The sequence below is a fragment of the Sapajus apella genome, unplaced genomic scaffold (genome assembly GCF_009761245.1).
Source record: "Sapajus apella isolate SASKATOON/1434 unplaced genomic scaffold, GSC_monkey_1.0 scaffold48, whole genome shotgun sequence".
In the NCBI taxonomy this organism is placed as follows: domain Eukaryota; kingdom Metazoa; phylum Chordata; class Mammalia; order Primates; family Cebidae; genus Sapajus; species Sapajus apella.
Genome location: NW_022436988.1, coordinates 9,298,539 through 9,315,377, shown reverse-complemented (window position 1 = coordinate 9,315,377; position 16,839 = coordinate 9,298,539). Strand labels below are relative to the sequence as shown.

The 16,839-nt window shown below is 54.7% G+C and overlaps 1 protein-coding gene and 1 non-coding gene across 3 annotated transcripts in view; both read right to left on the bottom strand.

Moving 5' to 3' along the window:
• The window catches only part of SDK2 (sidekick cell adhesion molecule 2), a 313,807-nt gene that overhangs the window by 213,486 nt on the left and 83,482 nt on the right, over window positions 1-16,839 (bottom strand). The window lies entirely within an intron of this gene.
• On the bottom strand, window positions 13,532-13,695 carry LOC116525887. The gene has a single exon (XR_004257876.1). It is a non-coding gene; the product is annotated as a U1 spliceosomal RNA (small nuclear RNA).

The window sequence follows — 16,839 nt, the reverse complement described above, 5'->3', positions numbered from 1 at the left end:
ACACACACACACACACACACACACACACACACACACACACACACACACAGAGTGGAGGCCCAGGGAAGAAAGCCACCTTGGAGCCTGCAGCCTCTGTATCTTGCTGGGGTTCCCCTCCCCTGGAAATCTCTGCCTCTAGGTAGTGAACTGCAGGGACCTCGTCCCTGCTGGACTCGCTCAACCCCGCCCTGCTTCTTCTCCAGCTGCCCAGACTGCTGCCCTTCCCTGACCACCCGTATGGTATGTGGGTCGGGTCCCACAGCTGGAGGGGGACCCTGTGGAGAGTGATTTTGTCACCACCTTGGTTAGACTTTCCTCCTAAAATTAACAAATGCGCACACATGCCAGCTACTCGGGAGACACCGGTGGAAGGAGTTAGAGATGAGGGGCTGAGGAGAAAGGTGCAAGACGAGGGCAGGGAAGGGAGAGAAGGGCGCATCGGAGCTACACACGCCCTGCTGCAAACAGGCAAAGGGACCGGAAACAGAGGAGTCCCCATCCCCACCCACTGCTGCCTAGGGCCCCAGGAGGCAGATCACAAATGTCACACTGGAGGTTAGGGGACAGGACCGCCATTTCCAGCTGCTCCCCCAACCAGATTAAGGCCAATTAATGGAAGACCCCCCTGGGCTGGATGATGCAGCCACCAGCTACTGTCAGGAGGGTGTCCCCGCGCTGCAAGGCTGCCCTGGGATGCCCAGCCTGTCTGTCCAGGACTGGTTCTGGTCTCATTCTCCCACCAGCCTCACAGTATGCCTGGGGGCAGGACCCTTCCTCCTTCTGGGGGGGGCCCTCGTGAGCCTGTGCTGCGCCCTGCCACTCCTAAACTAGGCTGCCCCATCCTTCCCACAGAGCTGGGGATTTCTTCAAAGTACCTGCTGGAGAAGGGCTGCCTGCCTGGTGAGCAGGAAGGGGCCAAGGGAACAGCCTTGGGGCTGGGAGAGGGTCTCTCTGGCGGCTGGGGTTGGTTCCTCCTCTGCCTCTCAGGATTGGGTTGGGTCAGACAAGTTGGGAGGTGGCCAGGAACAGGTAGCTGTAGAGCAGGGACTCAGATGAGGTCAATCTCCACATAGACTCAGACCTCAGGGCCTCAAAAGATGGGGACTGGGGAGGGGCTGGGGAAAAGACCTCAGAAAGGCTTTTCAGGGAAGTGTTGGGGGAAGGAGTGCTGTGTGGGAGGTGGGGGGAGAGAGATGGGAAGCCTGGACCTGCCCCACCTCCCCCCGCCACCTTTCTCCCCTCCCCAGAAGGTGCCAGCGCAGAGTTCAGAACTACCCTCTCTCCTGTGCAGGCAGAGGAGGAAACAATCAATTAATTCATTTGCTGACACGTCTGTGAACATGGCTCCTGGGACTCGACAGGCCTGGCGGCCAGTGGTGGTTTAATGGGCACTTTCGCTCTGAAATGACACCTGGGCCAGCTGCTTCTGCCGCAGCACGGGGCTGCCTTAAAGAGGAGGGAGAGCCTCAGGTGGGGCAGAGAAAGCAGGAGAATGTGGAACAGCTTTGGCCAGAGAAGGGAACCCCCCCTCTCAGTCACCAGGCAGGCCATACCATCTCCTCTCAGGCTGCCCAGACAGAGCAAAGTGTCCGGGCAATTTCTTTCTCAGGCCTGCCTGGGGCCATGGCCTGGCCTGCGTGGCAGGTTCAGCTGACAGAGCCCTGGCATGGTGGTAGGGAGACCTCACTTCCTGTCTCTGGGCCCTTGTGGGTCTGTGGAGTGACCTGGCCAGGTGACCTATAAGCCCCTTTCAGTTCTGACACGGCAGGATCGATGAGCTGGTGGGGAAGGTACATTTCCCAATAAGTGGACGGTTTTTCAAATGCCCTACCACTCCAGTTCTCAGGGTCTGAGAACAGCACAGCTCAGGGAGGTGCAGGGGTGGTGCAGACAGGTGCAGAGTTGGGCTGCTAACTCAGATCCCCTGGGTCTCCCAGTCTGCACTCTGCCACTTCCCCGTGCTATCCTGCTGAGACACTGGGAAAGTCAGACTTGGCTCTGGAGCCAGACACTGGTCCAGGTGCCTCCCTCCCTCTCCTGCCTGCATCCCCCTGAGTGAGGCTGGTTGGTTCTAGCCTGCCATGCCTAGGGCATCTGGCCTGGCTTCAGCCAAGTTTCCTCTTTTGGACACAGCTGCATGTGATACAGTCAGTGTCTCACGGAGTCCACTCCCTCCAGGTCTAGGCAGGTTGCAAGGTTCTAAAGCCACACCCTCTCTACGGGGAAGGCAGGTCTCCTCTAGGATGGGAGAGGGCAGCCTAAAGGTCCTTCCATGCTGTTATCCATTCATTGTTTCTGTGATTTTACGAATAGGGATAAGTAACCTACAGCCTTTGATTTACTGAGGACATGAAGGCTTTGGTCTTGGATTGGGTAAAAGACTCTGAAGCTTTTCATGGTGCCCAGGGAAGGGTGAACCTCTCTGTGCTGCATGGATGATGCCAGCTCCAACAGGGCAGGTCTGCAGCAAGGGAACCAACCCAAGGGCACAGACGGGGTGATGGGAACAGTGGAGGCTCAGCAAGTCCTGTGTCCCATTCCCCACCTCCCAACAGGGCCTGTCTGTACCACCCCAGATAGGGTAGAGACAAAATGAAGATACCCAGAAGGTCCCCAATGGGCTGCTTCATGCTCTTGGTCAGAAGCGGGGGAGGGCAAAGGAACAAAAGTGTGTTTTGAGCAGTCCAGGGGTTCAGGAGCTGGTGCTGGAAGTTTTTTAGATTTTTGAAAGCATTTGATCAGATCAGCTGAAGTGTTCTTAACGGTTGTGTTAATCCATTCTCACAATGCTATAAACTCCCGGAGACTGGGTAATTTACAGAGAAAAGAGGTTGACTCACAGTTCTGCAGGCTTACTGGGAAGCATGGCTGGGAGGCCTCAGGAAACTTACAATCATGGCAGAAGGCCAAGGGGAAGAAACAAGCATGTCTCACCATGGCGGAGCAGGAAAGAGAGAGATGGGGAAGTGCCACACACTCTTAAACCTTTGGATCTCGTGAGAACTCACTCACTATCACGAGAACAGCGTGATCCAATCACTTCCCCCCAGGCCCACCATCAACACGTGGGGATTACAGTTCCACACGAGATTTGAGAGAGGACACTGAGCCAGAGCCTATCAGTGGCTCAGCTTACCGAATGAGGAAACTGAGGTTGAGAGGTTAAGTCACACGCTAATGTCACGGGGCTAGGAAGTGGCAGTGTCGGCATTCAATCTTGGGACGTGAGCCCTTTCTGCTGCCCTGCAGCTTGGAGAATTCTAGCACTGCATCTGTTGGGAGAGAGGGGATTCTGCCACCCAGATGGTGCGACCTGCGCCTCCAGGTCCCCTTTTCCCTATCCTCCATGCCCCCGAGTGAGTCATCCTGCTCACACAGCATCTAGCCCTGCTTCCCTGCTGCTCTCTAAGCTCCCCCTGCAGCTTCCTGGGCACAGGATGATTATTCCTCCTGGGGCGGGGGACAGATAATCCTGATCCCATTTGTGGGACACAGAAACTGATGCCAACTGGCACAGATGCTGGGGGCGCTGCGCTCCCTCTGCAGACCAGGCTTGCTGGGGTTCCCAGTGGCCTAGCTCCTGATGCGCAGAGGGCAGTGTGCCCTGCTCCCAGGAGGCCCTGGATAGCCTGTCTCCTCCCTGGGGAGGACATGACCTTAGAGGCTGCCCAGTCCTTGCACACTGTCTGGGGGAAGTGGAGAGGAAGGAAATCAGGCTTCTCTCTCACCAACCAGGCTCTGCATGGTGGGAGCCTAGGGGCCTGTACACTTAAGCCTGCTGCTGTCCCAAGGAGGGCAGCTGCAGGGTGGCTTCCCTGGAGCCCAGCCCAGCCTCCTTCTGGCCTCAGTTACTCTCTCAGACACCCCAAGAGGTGTCATCCACGCCAGCCGCTGAAGCTGTCAGCTCTCTCCTTCTCAGCACCACTCCGAGTCTCAGTGACGATCCGGCTGCCTCCTGAAGAGACATGTCAAGGACTCCTGTCCGAATGACGCCATCAGCCTTCCCATTGTTGGCCAAGGCGGGCACCAGCAGCCCCCACCCTGGCCCTGTTGCTGGCTGATAAAGGAACAATTTCCCTTCAGACGGAAAAACCCAGCAAGCAGCAATTTTCATTCGTGAGAAAGCTCTTAGGCAGAGAGAAGCTGGAGTGGGGAGCAGGGAGGGGTAGGAGGAGAGAAGGGTGGGAAGAAAGGAGGCAACTGCCTCTTCCTGGAAGCCCTCCTTGATTGTGGAGCAGCTGGCCAGCCACCTGGGCTGCTCACTGTTGAAGAAAGCTTCCCACCACTTCCTCATGACTCAAAGCTCTGCAGGTACTCTTTGCCCTTTAGCTTGCACTTGATTAATTTTCAGTTAAGTGATTTGATCCCTCATCCGTTCACCCAAAAACCATCCCTGGAGTGCCTGGCATGTGCTGGGCATGGCAAACAAGGATTCAGCCCTTGCCCTCAAGTTATTCGTAGACTAAGAGAAGAGGAAGGCTTGGTAAGGTGTCATGCTATGGGGGAAAGAGGTGGGGCTGGATGGGTCAGGGAAGGCTTCCTGGAAGAGGGGGTGTCCAAGTCAAGCCCTGAAGGAGGGATGGGAGTCAGCCAAGCAGAGATGGGGGCAAGTTCTAGAGGAAGTGAACACACAAGCAGCAACCAGGTCAGAGAGAAAGTGGCAAGTCCCATGAGCCAGAGTGTGTGGGAGAAGGGGCTGTGGGCAGAGGCAAGGAGAGAGGGGAGCGGGGGGGCCCAAAAGGTGAGCGAGGTGATATGATGAGAAGCACTGAAGGGTTTCAGCGGCCACACATCAGATTTCTGAATCAGAAAGATCACTCTGGCTGCAACGTAGTGGGGACGGCCAAGTAGGACCTGGTCATAACCAGGGGGAGGGGCGGTGGTGACCACAATCTGGAATGAGACCGTGGGTGAGGGCCGTCGGGGGTGCAGAGAGGCAGATACACACAAGACGCTAATGCGCCCCTCCCGCTGCTCTGCACCGTGCCCCGGGAGTACCCAGCCCTGCGTTTCTCCCTCTGGCTGCATCAGCCAGGCTTGCTCCCCACCTGCCCCTTTCCTGCGTGGCTTGCCTTGTGCTCTTTCCTGGTCTAGTGCTGTTTCTGGATCAGAGTGAGCTTGCCTGGCTTGGAAATGTGCTTGATGGAGCTCTGAGCTTGCTGCAGCAGGGGGCCAGGGGTCAGGGAGGCGGCAGACTGCAGGGGCAGGAGCTGATGGTTCTCCCTGGCCTCCCAGCCACTCTGCTCCAGGGTGAACGGCTCTGAAATATATGTTGCTTGATGCTACATCCCCAGGAAGGGACCCCTAACCTGCCAGCCCTTTGCCCCGCTGGGAAAATAGCTCAATTACTGCCAAATGAGAAGCTGTCCTGGTGTGGATGAATTAGCACCAAAAGACAATTAGAACGGGCTGGACACGAGCAGCCACTTGTTTGGAAAGGTGGAGGGCCACAGAGCAGAGACCCTGGGTGGCGGGGGAGTCAGGGTGGTGGTGGAAGGGCAGGAGGAACCCAAGGAAGCCGCAGAGCTTACCACCTCTCCCATTCTTCCACCCCTCCCAGCAGCTTCCTGCCACACGTCTCTTCCTGGGATGTTAAGCAGGTTGTGCAGAGTCAGAGTCCAAACGAGAGAGCAGAAACTCCTTGCTATACTTGCAGAGAAGGAATTTGCTACAGGGACTGGCTGCAGGTGACAGACAGCTGAGAAGCCCAGCAGGGGACAGGGAGGTAACCCTGAGATCCGTGACAGAAGCGGCCTCTACCATCCCTGGGCTGGAGGGGTCCAGGGAGGAAGTGAGGTTGTTGGAGCCGAGGGTGAGTCACCCGTCCACAGGGAGCTGCTTCAGGGAAGCCAGTGGAGGCAGGAAGGGAAGGGGAGAGACCTCAGCTTCTCCTTTTCTCCTACCTCCTGTTTCCGGCCAGTGCCTCCCACTGATCAAACCTAACCTGAAGACAGCTGACCGGGGAGCCTGGGAAGCCTGGAATCCAGCCACCTGCGGTACAGGACAGAGCAGGGGCAGAGCAAGGAAAGGACCTGAGAGGTCACAGCCCAGGAAAGACACAGTAGGGGGAGGTGGCAGCCTGAAGCCACAAAGCACGCAAGCCGGGGACTTGGGGCGCACCCTGCCTCCCCTCCCACACTGCTGGGAGATGGTGGTGGCTCACCATCAGCTCCTGGTGCCTTGGTGATAGATGCCCGAATGCTCCCACCGCAGCCTGATTCAACCTCCCCATGGCAGTTTGCATGGCCGGAGACCTTGCCCACTAGAAGCTTAATCTCCCAGACAAAGAACAGAAACACAGCCTGGGCCAGCGACATATAACACATCGTGGGGAGTCACGGACCGTCTAAGTCAGCCCACGAGCCTTGCAGCTCCTGCCAGGAATGGGGAGGGAGCCGGGTGGCCGAGGCCTTTGGTTCCTCCTCCATCTCTGGTGTCGGGGGTGACTTGGAAAGGAAACCCCAAGTTTCTGTAGGTCATTCTCTTACCTTTTCTCTACCTAACCCCTCCTGGACCAAGTAGGCTCTAAGAGCCATTTCTCTCCTTCCTCCCTTCCTTCCTTGACATGGATTGAAAGCCTCCAACACACTGTTTGCTCTAGAAACTGCGGATGCCATAGAGACAAAGACAGGCGTGGCCCCTGCCCTCAGGGGGCTTACACACTCAGAACTTCTGCAACCTTCCTTAGCTGTCCCCCTAAGGGCAGGAGGACTTTCAGACCACTCCACCCTGCTGCTTTCCAAACTCAGCTTCTAAGAGGAAGCTAAGACCTGGGCCCCCTGGAGACAAAACTCCAGGCTTCCCTTCCTCTCCAACCCTTTTTGAGTAAAGTGGGGGTCAGACAGGGGAGGGCACTAGATTCAGAGGGCTGTGATTGGCTACCACCAGACTGATAGATGGGTGAAGAGACCAACCAAGGCTGTTGGACGGCCAGGGCAGCAAGGCAACCCAGAGTCGGGCAGATGCTGCTGCAGTCCGCACTGCCTGCCCCCCACCCCTCGGCCAGCCTGTCCCCACTCTCTGGGGCCCAGCTCTAAATCTCTTTGACATAAAATATTGTCGGAGAGCTGCAGCACAGAGAGATTAAAAAACAATAAAGAGAAAGCGAAACTCTCGTCTATAATTACCAGCCTCTAGCCGGCAGCAGCAGAAACGCACTAAAATTTTAATAGGAACCACTGCATTTAATTTAACGACACATTTTTTCAATTACCAGAATAATTGTTTTATTCATAAAATGAGTTTCAATAAAGAGGGTAATTTTCCTTTGTTTTTATTATTCATTTGTGCAACATATTTGAGATAGAACTCCCTCATGTCAAGGCAGCTTGGCAAGGACTCATGACAGCTGTGTCATGTGTTGAATCTGGAGTGGGGCAGGGGATCCTTCCGAGAAGGCGGTGGGCGTCCACATCGCTGACTGATGGCCTAGTGGTCAGTGGTCGGAGCGTAGGTCTGAGTGTACCCAGCCAGAGCCCGGAATCTCTGCCCCCCAGGGAGCCTCACCAAGTGCCCCGCAGTTCACTTCCCAGGCTCATCCAAACTCTCTCGCATGCATCCTCCACTCACACTTGCTGAGCTCCCCATGCCACAGGGGATTAGATGTGCCTCCTCTCTGCACTGATGGAGGGAACTAGGAGCTCAGCTCTTCCAGAAAGAAAAGAATCCTGCTAAACTAAAACACGAAGCCCAGGACAGCTTGGAGGGCTAAAGAAAAGCAGGCAGAGACAATATGCAAAGGAGACAGCCTGTTGCTAGAGAATTGGAAGCAGACTGCATTTAGGATGCGGGGCTTTTCTCTCTGCCTTCTTCACATGGAATGAGATCATTATAATGGCCAATGTGTATCAAGTACCCATCATGTGCCACTCAGATGTGCTTCTTGGCACTGGAGAAGTACACAGTCGCATCACACCCACTTGAGATATGAGAAATGGAGGCATAAACGGGTTAAGTAACTTGGCAGGACACAGGGGAACAGGATTTGAGCCCGGCCAGGCTGGCTGCAGAGCCTGAGGACGGTGCCACTGCCCTGCCAATGGGCCCTGCTGCAGGCTGCTTCCCAGATGGAGCTCCCTTAGCGACTTCATCTTTGAACCAACTCATTTGCACTTCTCGCTCTGGCTTCGTTTACACTGCACTCTAAGCCCTCTCCTTGGCAAGCTCTCCACTCGAGAGCCCTCGCCCTGAGCCTCTGGCTGGCACTCAGAGATAGACGGACTGTTTGCAGAGGAGCTGTAGAGAAGAGGCTCGGGCCCGTTTGGGTTCTGGGTTCCTCGAGCTTCCTAATCCCAACACTCTGGGATTGGCTGCAGCTCCCAGGCAGGGCTGCAGCGTCGTGCTGCCTCTCTGGATGGATGAGTGCAAAGGCAGAGGCTTATGTGGGGGCTGGGAATGAAGGGCCAGAGGGAGCTCTTGGCTCCACTCTGGGCAAGGAGGTGGCCTTCAGCATGGAAACACCTTCTGGGGTGTGTGTGTTTGTTCTGGACACCATTAGAGCCAAGAGGCAGAGATGAGGCAGGTCAGGTCACAGGGGCCAGTGGTGGGAGCCCGAGGCTGCCTTCAGTTGGGAAATTGATAGTAACAGACCATTCTCACTGTCAAGGGCTTTATTCACGCATGTTGCCTATTGAATACCAGGGTCCCCATAGTGACCCTGGAAGGTGGATGTTATTATTCCCTTGGTAAAGATGCGGAAACTGAGGCCTCAAGAGATCAAACCAGTCCTACCCAAAGTCACTGAGCCAGTGAGCAGCCCAGTGGCGAGTCACCCCCAAGCCCTGCCGGCTGCACCTATCCCTATGACGGTGTTTCGTGTTTCCTGCAGGGAGCTGCCTTCTGAGAAGCCAGGATGGCACAAGGAAAGACAGGAGAAGACAGGGAGGTCTGAGGTCCCTGAGCCACTACCTGGTCACAGCCCCCATCCCACCGGCAACCTCCTTCCTCGGGGCGACCCCTCCTGCAGGTGAACTGCACCACCCCCAAGCCCCCACCCTTGTTTGTTACAGTACAGTCTTCACCCGGGGATGCGAGTCACCCCCTTCCTGAGGAAGTGCAGGCAGAGGGGGCATGGCCTGCTCCAGCCTGAGCCTCAGTTTTCCCTCAGCCTTTTTGGGTGTTGCCAATGCTGGGAGGATAAGATGGGATGTGGGAGTGGTAGTTTCCCTCCTCCCTCCCCAGGCATAAATCTGGCTGGCAGACGACCTCCTCAAGGGGAGACATCTAGTGGCCCCAACGCATCCCCCAGAAGCTCTGGCTTCTTCCCATTGGGGAGACGGCAGGAGCACGGAGGGAGGGCTACTGGGGAGCAGAGGTGCTGAGGCTCACAGCAAGAGGGGTTTGATGTCCTCCACGTGGAGCTGGGACCACCTATTCCTAACCCTGCAGCAGACTCCTTGTCCTCATCAACCCATAGTCTGCCCCCTTTCAAGTCTTCTGCTTTTTCCAGGGGGCCCCTGATGAGGGTGGGGGCACGTCACACTCCCCTTTGGAAGCCCAGTGCTTTGTACAACGCCAGGCACACAGGAGCAGCTCATCGGTCCTCTACGGAAAGGCACCCAGGTGAAGCAGAACCATTTCCACATTGTTATGAGCCAAGCCGCATCCCCCCAAAAGTCATCTGCATCCCCCCAAAATTCATCTGCATCCCCCAAAATTCATCAGCATCCCCCTAAAATTCACCTGCATCCCCCAAAATTTATCTACATCCCCTAAAATTCATCTGCATCCCCCCAAAAGTCATCTGCATCCCCCAAAAGTCATCTGCATCCCCCCAAAAGTCATCTACATCCCCCCAAAATTCATCTGCATCTCCCCAAAATTCATCTGTTGAAGTCCTAAGCCACGGGGCCTCAGAATGCAACTGAATTTGGAGACAGGACCTTGACAGAGGTAACTAAGGTTAAATGCATCATTGGGGTGGGCTCTAACCCAATGTGGCTGATGTCCTTGTAAGCAGAGGAGGGAAGGGCACGGCTCACATGGAGGAAGGCACAGGGAGGAGACGGCCATCTATATGCCAAGGTCAGAGTCTTCCCTCATCCCCTCAGAAGAAAACAACCCCAATAACACCTTGATCTTAGACTTTCGGTCTCCAGGATTGTGAGAAAATGAATTTCTATCCTTTCAGCCAGCCAGGCTGGTATTTGTTACAGCAACTATAGGAAACTAACACATACTTCTGTGCAAATCTCTTTCCTTCCCTGGAATGCATCCTCTTCCCTGTCTGCAAGTGTGAGCTCTGTACATCAAGTCCTGGCTCAAAGTCTACCTTCTCCAGGAAGCCAGCTGTGATTAAACACACACTTTCCCCTTTGACTCTGAGGAGCTCTTGGGCATCCTGTTTGTAGAATATTGATTTACACTTATTCGTCGGTTGTTCTGTACATGTTACAAAGTCAGTTGAGTATGGGTTTTATCACAGGATCAAAACTGAGTTTCCTCCTGCCAAGACCTGAGTCTCTTTCATCTTTAGGAGCCCTCGAGGTGCTGTGAGCTCGGGCAGGGGCTTGGTGTGCAGACTGGCTGGGGACCAGGCTGGGAGGAAGGAGGACTGGGGGGCTTTGCTCTGGGTTGCCCTACTGACAGCGTCAAGCCTCGTGGTGAATTCAATAGCTTGCATCGTCCAGCTGCACATGCAGCCCCAAGCTGGGCTACGGGCACTCGGTCTCGCCCTGGGAGGCTATGAATTGAGCAGAGGCAATGGTGGTGACCAGAGACAGCAGGAGCAACAGGAGCACTGTCTATTCAGATGAGCTGGCGAGGGCCTCATGGAGGGTTTGAGTCTGGAACTGGCCTTGAAGGCTGGCAGGGCTTGGACTGGTTGAGGGGAGGGGGAGCTCATCCCCAGCGGAGAGAACGGTTCATGCAAAGGTGTGGTGTGTGAACCAGAGTCTGCCTGGCCCGGAGGAGGTGCCATCTGGAGCAGTGCACTGGACCTCAGGTTCCACATGGCTCATCCTCTTCTCTGTGTTCCGAGGACACTGAGGCCCAGGAGAGGAAGGGGCTGGCCCAAGGTTGCTCATTGTGGTCAGGCCTCTCTGCCCCTGGGCCTCAGAGCGGACTCGGAGGTTACTATTCCAGTCCTTGACATCGGGCAACAATGGTGGATTAGCCAGAGACCCCGTCATCTCCCTCTCTGCCTCAATGTCCTGGAGCTCAACTGGGAGGATGAGGAAGGGTCCAGGTGGGGGCAGAGGAGGTGCGGCGCTGCCAGGCACCAAGATCACATAAGCAGCAGATGTCGGCAGATTAGCAGCTCTGCGTCCCATAGCTGCCAGAGCCACTTAATATTCTGCAGACGGGATCACTTCTCTTTCATAAAAAGCAAACATAGGATTGAAATGCTGCAGAGTCCAAACACCTGGGGAGGTTTGGAGGCTTGAAGCCTGGCACCTTGGAAAAGCGGTCGTGGGAAAGACACAAAGGGTCAGGAGGGACCGGGAGTCAGCCCTCCTTGCTGGCCAGAGGCAGTAGACGGTCCCTGTAGGGAGAGAGGCGGTGGATGTACAGAGTGGCCTGAGCTTCTGGGGTTTCCGGGGAAATGCAGGGGCTTTGGGAGACACAGGGGCACTGTCCATGGGGCTGGGGCTTGGGGTGGACAGTTGGCAAAGTGATGACACTCAGTGGAAGTCAATGCCAGGAAATGACCCTTGCAGGGACCATTCCTCTCCCTCCTAATGACCCCAGACATTCAGGACGGAGGTGCAGCCACTGAGGCAGATCACCGAGACGGGAAGCGGCAGGTTCTTAACAAACAAACAGATCAACAGAGAAAAACAGCAAACAGCTTTAGTTAAACACAGATAATTCCAAAGAAGCCAGCGGCAAGCTTTTACCTTAGGAGTTTTGGGGTTTTTTTTTTTTTTTTTTTTTTTTTTAATAAAGGAAGACGACTTTCTTTGATTAGACAGAGCTCACGTTACCCAGATGGGAAAGAAATACAATGGCTCTCTCTTGGCTTCCTCTGAACAGCCAGGCGTGTCTACACAGCCCATATGGGTGACGCCCATTGGACATGAGGCTGTGTAGGGTCAGATGTTTATGTTCCTTGCGCCGTTTTTGGTAGAGGCATTCACATTTGACCTACACCTGATTCTTCTTTGAAGCACACATTTTAGGAAGAACATTTGCTGAATTCTAATGCGGCTGTTGCTATTGCTGTTATTGTATGGTGGCTTTTTCCCCTTTGGGAATCTGTCTGCAGTTTTGAAAGGACTTCAGTCGGGGTTAAAAACTCAGCTTGCCTGGGTGGAAGTCTAGCCCAGCAGCTGTCAGCACCAATTCTGGAGCCAACCTGGGTTCACATCTGAGCTCTACCCTCTGTTGCCTTTGAGGGGATTTTCTAAGCCTCAGTTTTCTCACCTGTAAAATGGGGGTGATGATGATCACAGAAACTCTCTCATAGGGCCTTTGTGAGGACTGTATGAGTTAAAACACACAAGGAAATTAGCACCAGACTGACAGCATGGGGCTACGGTTATTGAAACTGGAAACAAGCCTGAGCACCTTTCATTCTTCTAAGCTAGGCAAAGGCCACGCAGCAGCTAGAAAGTGCAGATGCTGGGGTTGGCCTGACATGGGGTTGAATTCTCCAGAATATTCTGGCTGCATGAAACCGAGCAAGTCATTGATTTCTCTGGGTGTTGGCCTCCTCATCTATAGAACAGGAATAATGAGAACACATTCCTCATAAGAAGTAAGTTTCAACTGAAGCTCATGGAAGGACACAGTTCATGGCGCAGTCTCAACAAACGGGGGCTGGTCCCGGTGAACGAGCCTGACCTTGCCAAGGCTTAACTCAAAGGCTTTGCAGCAGCTGCTGCACCTTGAGGATTTTTTGTTCTGTTTTGAGACAGGGTCTTACTCCATCACCCAGGCTGAAGTGCAGTGGCACCTCAGCTCAACCTCTGCCTCCTAGGTTCAAGTAATTCTCCTGCCTCAGCCTCCCAAGTAGCTGGGATGACAGGCATGTACCATCACGTCTGGCTAATTTTTATATTTTTATTAGAGACAGAGCTTTACCATGGCTAGACTGGTCTTGAACATCTGCCCTCAAGTGGTTCACCTACTGCGCCTCCCAAAGTGCTGGGATTGCAGGCATGAGCTACTGAGCCAGCCAGATAAAATATTGTATTTCCTTCCTTCCCTCCCTCTCTCCCTCCTTCCTTCCTTCCCTCTTTCCCTCCTTCCATCCTTCCCTTCCTCCCTCCCTCCTTCTCCTCCTCTGCTGCCTCCTTCTCCTCCTCCTTTCTTCTCTTTCTCTTTCTCTCTTTCTTTCTCTGCCTCCTCATATCCCTCCTTTCTTTCCTTCCTTGTTATGGGTTGGAGGTCCTCTTTCAACAGAGGGTAGAGAGATCCCAACGTGTCAAGGCCCTGCCATTCTCATTTCCTTTCCCATTCACGGGAGATCCTTGAACCCTATGAGTACAAATTTCCTGCCCTCAGTAAGGTCTGCCTGCAGCCTCTACCAGGCAGTGATTCGATAGGTACCTCTATTTTTCTCTTTTTCTTTTTTTTTTTAATGATAAACCAGGGGAAAGCGTGAATGCAGTCCCCCACTACCACAAATCACGCAGTCGAGTTTCCCACATTTGGGGAAATCGCAGAGGTCAGCACATCCGGAGTGCAATGGATAAGCCTCGCCCTGGGAAAACCACCTCCGTGATCATGGTATCTCCCCTGCCAGGTAAGTATCGACAGGTACCTCTAGACTCAGCAGTACAAATGGCAGCCAGTGGCATTGAGCTGGCTCCACTCACCCTCTCTCAGCGTCTCCCCAGGGCTCCCTGGACAACCAAGCCCAGCTCCCTCATTCCAGGACCCTCCTCTCCCCGTTGCTGTATCCCCCTTTGCCCTGCCCATCCCCAACACCACGGGCTGGGAGCCTGGGGGGCACTTAGCAGCACGAGCTGCACACCTGGGGGTGACGTGCCTTCTGCGGAGGGACTGATGGGGAGTAAAAACTCTGAGCCCACAGCTTCGCTCAGCACATGTGAGAGGAGCTGGCCAACCTGAAAAGATGTGGCCGTGACAAAGGGTTCTGCCAGATGTCCTGTGGAACCTTCCAGAATTCCTCCATTAATGCCAACGAACCTGCCCAGGCAGAGATGGAAAGAGACTTGGCTGCCTTCTTCTGAAATTAACTTCCGTTAGGAAGGGAGGGAGGGAGGGAGAAAGGAAGGGAGGGAGGAACAGAATAACATTCAGGCACTTTTTCATTGCCCTTTAAAATGTCCAAGCACTTTTGCATTGACTGTTTCTCCTTTTATCACCCAGCCTGTGAAGTTCACAGCTCGGGAATTACCAGCCCATTAGACAGATGAAGAAACCAAGGCCCCAGTGGGACGGAGGCCTTTCCCACCTCACATGTCAAGTCAGTGGTCAAGTTAACAGGACCTTGGGGGCCCTGCACTGAGCCATGGGTCCCTTCTACCAGATCCCTGAGGATGAGCTCTCGACTGGGGTCTCAACCCACCCCCAAGATAGGAGCTCTTTGCCTGGCTTCCAGAATTGTGAGCCACCAGTCCTACAGAATGAGAGCTACTCATACGCACTGCCGTGGCAGGCCCGGAGAGCGACGCCTGCCTCCCTGGCCCTGTCTGAAGCCGGGCTCCCAGGACGTGGCCTTGTTTCAAAGACTAAAAAATTAGCCGACAAACAAAGTGAGATGGGAAAATACCCATGGGAAGGAAAGAATGCACCTTCTCCTCCCCCTTTCTCCCTTCTCTGTGGGGAGAAAGAAAACCCTAAATCCTGCCTTCAACTGGATTCTCCTGCCTGCACCAGCGCCCTGAGAGCAACACCCAGACCCTGAGAGCATTTGCTCCAGCCAGTGGGGCAGAGCGACCCAAGCAGACAGGCAGCCTGCCTGCCAAGCTCACGCCCTTCCTGCCTGCCCCTGGGGAAATGAGCCTCTCTGAGCCCTGGGTCTCCTCGCTGGTCATGTAGATGATGGTGATACAAGCACCATGGACTGGCAATGAGGATTAAATAGGATAACGTACGCAAGATGGTTGGCACGAAGCAAGGAGTTGATAAATGGAAGAGGTGCTGTAATAATTACATTGTAATGTGTATTATAATTCTTTTTGCGGGCTCTTGAGAATGAGAACTTTCTGCCAACGTGGAGAATGAGAGGAGCAAATGAGAAGAACACCAAGATAAGAGCAGTAAGCCTTGAGGAGGACGATGTGGGGACAGGCTCCATCCGTCTGCCACTTCCCGCTCCACTCCCTGCCCCCCGCTGCCCCCATACTGCATGTCACCATACTATTATGGCTGCTCTCCAGCCTCCAAAGGGCCTCCCATGGCCAGGTCTGCAGCCTCTACGGGATGGGACAGGTAAGGTCGGCTTCTCCCCCTTTCTATTTTTCCCTGCCTTCCTGTCCTGCCAGAGACAAGTACCCCTAACGCCCGTGCTCCAGAATCATAATGCCACAAAAACCTTGGCGAGATAGGGCGAGAGAAACAGAGTGGCTGAGGCAACTCAACACCTTTAGTCCCTGGCCTGATCCCCCGCAGGGCTGGCCACCAGCTGGCTGTCATGGCTTTCTTCTGCATCTTTAGGCCTGCTGGGCTCAGCGGCAGTCACCCCTGGGAGGGACGGCAAGATGGGCTGGGAGTTCCTCCGGGCATCACATCACAGGAAGTGGGTCTATGCCCCAAGGGTCCTGCCTTGGCCCTGCTGAGACATGCAGTGGACTATGGAGGACCCACACACAGCCAGGTTCAAATCCAGCTGAGGGCAAACTGCCTGAGCTCTTACAGCCTCAGTTTCCTCACCGAAAGGATGCAGTCACTCCTAGTGCCACCACAAAAACCACAAGAATAAATGACAGACAAGGTGTTGTTAGAAAGACTGAAGAACCAGAAACATTCATGGGAATGACAGCTGGGCTACAGGCTCCTCTGCACCCGGCTGTGCCTCGCATTAACCCTTTATTATTTTATTTTATTTTTTTGAGATGGAGCCTCGCTCTATCACCCAGGCTGGACTGCAGTGGTGCAACCTCAGCTCACTGCAACCTCCACCTCCCACATTCAAGCAATTCTCCTATCTCAGCCTCCTGAGTAGCTGGGATTACAGCCATGCACTACCATGCCAGGCTAATTTTTGTATTTTTAGTAGAGAGGGGGTTGCATCATGTCAGCCAGGCTGGTCTCGAACTCCTGATGTCAAGTGGTCTGCCCTCCTCGGCCTCCCAAAGTGCTGGGATTACAGGCATGAGCCACCTTGCCTGGCCGCATTAACCCTTTAGGTGTGGAACATGGAACGTTCCAGAGATGTCAGGACAGCAGTCGTTGACCAGCTGTGTAAATACAGAACTTCAAAATCCAAGCACTCACATACCAGTGAGGAGCCCTGGGGACCACACACCCTCCTTACAGGGCCACTGTGAGGGTTGGTCAAATCTCGGGTGTACACACACTGTGTGGAGCCGCTGGTGTCCAACCATCCTGATCCTGATTCAGGAACACACAGGCTCCTCAACCAGTGGGTGGCGTCTGGGCCTGCAAGGACTGGTGGCAGGTGACAGGATCCCCTCTGAGGTCAGGAAGTGGGGCGTGTGGGTGTGCCACTTGGGCAGGCACGTCCCTGCTCATGCCACCCTGGCCAGGCACAGCAAAATCAGGCCCTGCTCCTCCCCCAACTACCCAAAGGTACAGGAAACAGGAGAGACCCAGCCTCGCTCCTCAACACTCCGCCCAAGCTTTTGGGGACCTGGCCAGTGCTCCACCCCAGACTCCACAACTTGGCATTTCTAGCTGTGCCCGAGATGGGGCCAAGGGAGGGGCGGAGGGAGCTATTTGGAGTCTGGAAAGGGCTGTGGTGGGTGT